The following is a 2,625-nucleotide window of genomic DNA, read 5'->3' on the forward strand; positions in this document are numbered from 1 at the left end:
ATTCCTAGTAGAAGACATCTTGAGATACAGTACTTCAGATCAATGAAAGATCCTCCAAATAAGAAGTTGTTTCCACCCAGTTTGAACTGGGACCTTTCAGCGTGTGAAGTGACGTGATAACCACTACACTATGGAAACATACTGATGTAAAAAGTCACCTCCATAACTTTTGCCAAAGTCAAATTCTAGTAGAGACATCTTGAGATACAGTACTTCACATCAATGAAAGATCCCTCCAAAAAAGAATTTGTTTCCACCCAGTTTCGAACTGGGGACTTTTCGCATGTTAGGCGAACATGATAACCACTACACTATGGAAACATCCTGAAGAAAGAAGTCACCTCCATGACTTTTGGCAAGTCAAATTCTAGTAGAAGACATCTTGAGATACAGTACTTCACATCAATGAAAGATCCCTCCAAAAAAGAATTTGTTTCCACCCAGTTTCAAACTGGGGACCTTTCGCGTGTTAGGCGAACGTGATAACCACTACACTATGGAAACTCGTGGAAAGTTTTCTGTTTCACATGGTAACACAGGAAGTTCAATTAAAGAATACTTCATTAGTAGAGTGAAGCTGTACTTTGGCCAAGGAAACCAACAGTCGCCCCAATAAGAATTTGTTTCCACCCAGTTTCGAACTGGGGACCTTTCGCGTGTAAAGCGAACGTGATAACCACTACACTATGGAAACATTCTGACAAAAAGGTCACCTCGATTACTTTTGACAAGTCAAACTCTAGTTGAAGACATCATAAGATAGAAATATAAAGCTCAATGCAAGATCCTTCCAAATAAGAAGCTGTTTCCACCCAGTTTCGAACTGGGGACCTTTCGCGTGTTAGGCGAACGTGATAACCACTACACTATGGAAACATCCTGAAGGAAGAAGTCACCTCCATGACTTTTGGCAAGTCAAATTCTAGTAGAAGACATCTTGAGATACAGTACTTCAGATCAATGAAAGATCCCTCCAAATAAGAAGTTGTTTCCACCCAGTTTCGAACTGGGGACCTTTCGCGTGTGAGGCGAACGTGATAACCACTACACTATGGAAACATCCTGATGTAAGAAGTCACCTCCATAACTTTTGCCAAGTCAAATTCTAGTAGAAGACATTTTGAGATGGAGTACTTCAGATCAATGCAAGATCCTTCCAAATAAGAATTTGTTTCCACCCAGTTTCGAACTGGGGACCTTTCGCGTGTAAAGCGAACGTGATAACCAGGATCTTAAATATGGAGAGTGCTTCTGACACTTACATTTTGTGGTCATCCTTGTTTAGTGCTGGCACGTGTCGATTGTGCATATTATAATCAATCACAGCCAGCAGGGTCCTGCTCTTGTACACAAATGTGTCAACAAGTTAGATTCTACCCCACAAGCCACAATAGGGAACGTTCAAGTAGGCGTTAGCACATATACAAACCTATTAATGTTAGCTAACATGCTAAGCATTGAAAATGAATCGTTAGCAATAGCCACTGCTTTTTGAGCTGACAAGCGTTAAAAATCGCGTGGAAATGCGTAAAAAACGTAATCAGCCAAATTGACTCACTTCTTAAGACCCTTGGTATGGTGTTACAACGATGTGGAGTCGAAATGTAAATTGTTAGTATGGTTTTAATGTGTAAACAGACCAACCGCGATTTTGCAATGAAGTGAATGGAGTCATTTTAGGTACAACTTTCACGAGGTCTGTAGTTCTTTCAAAATTTATCTTATCTTTGAACAGACTACATGATTATCTTCCTTAGACTTTGTAGATGTAGTTACTACAATTTGGAGGCGAAATTCTAAGTGTAAATATGGTTTTAATGTGTAAACAGAACAACCACGATTTTGCGAGCTAGAAAAAAGGAAGTGAATGAATGAATAGTTACTGCTTTTCTGAGGGCTGGCGTTCTCATAAAATCGACGTAATCTTTGAAAAGACTACCTGGTTATCTTCCTTAGACTTCGTAGATGCAGTTACTACAATTTGGAGTCGAAATTCGAAGTGCAAATATGGTTTAAATGTGTAAACAAGACGCCTGATGTTTAACCCGTTTAATCCACAATTGTGACCGTACAAAAAAATCTTGCTCTTGTGCCTTTAAAACTGTTACTGGATGAATTATCAATACATTTCTCCCAATAATAGAAACCTGAAAGGGTCTCAGTTAAATATGTGCAGTGCCAAATGTGTAGTGTAATTTGTCATATGACCAGAGCTGCTTATGTTTTGGTTGCACCCTGACCAGAAAATGTCCACCCAAAAGCTCCCAAACTAAAGCTTAGAAAAGTATGTTTATGTAAACATAGGACAGATTTTAGGTACACATCATCTTTAAGGTGTCTAGTATGGAGGGATGAAATTGAAATATATGAACTTTGTTCAGTGTTCTCATAGCATGAGTGAACCTGATGATGGTCACAATTGTGACCGTTGGGAAACAACATTTTCCGTCCGATTTTAGGGATTTTCACACATTTCATTGTACAATCATCTAATTTCCACTAAATTCCATTCAGAGATGATATGGGGACATTGTCCCAGGTCTGTTCTTTACTTTTAAATTTGTATCACATGGCATTTCTCAACATGGCCTCTGAAATTCTCTATTATATTCTAAGTGTGCCAAT

At 38.8% G+C, this 2,625-nt stretch overlaps 5 non-coding genes across 5 annotated transcripts; all 5 read right to left on the minus strand.

The window, feature by feature from the left end:
• Positions 1–248: 248 nt before the first annotated feature.
• trnav-aac lies at positions 249–321 on the minus strand. Its single transcript has one exon. It is a non-coding gene; the product is annotated as a tRNA-Val (tRNA).
• A 110-nt stretch (positions 322–431) lies between these two features.
• trnav-aac lies at positions 432–504 on the minus strand. The gene has a single exon. It is a non-coding gene; the product is annotated as a tRNA-Val (tRNA).
• Positions 505–621: 117 nt separating this feature from the next.
• On the minus strand, positions 622–694 carry trnav-uac. The gene has a single exon. It is a non-coding gene; the product is annotated as a tRNA-Val (tRNA).
• Positions 695–803: 109 nt separating this feature from the next.
• trnav-aac lies at positions 804–876 on the minus strand. Its single transcript has one exon. It is a non-coding gene; the product is annotated as a tRNA-Val (tRNA).
• Positions 877–986: 110 nt separating this feature from the next.
• trnav-cac lies at positions 987–1,059 on the minus strand. The gene has a single exon. It is a non-coding gene; the product is annotated as a tRNA-Val (tRNA).
• Positions 1,060–2,625: the final 1,566 nt, after the last annotated feature.

This window comes from Alosa alosa, unplaced genomic scaffold (assembly GCF_017589495.1).
Source record: "Alosa alosa isolate M-15738 ecotype Scorff River unplaced genomic scaffold, AALO_Geno_1.1 AALO_1.0_unplaced_971, whole genome shotgun sequence".
Taxonomy (NCBI): domain Eukaryota; kingdom Metazoa; phylum Chordata; class Actinopteri; order Clupeiformes; family Clupeidae; genus Alosa; species Alosa alosa.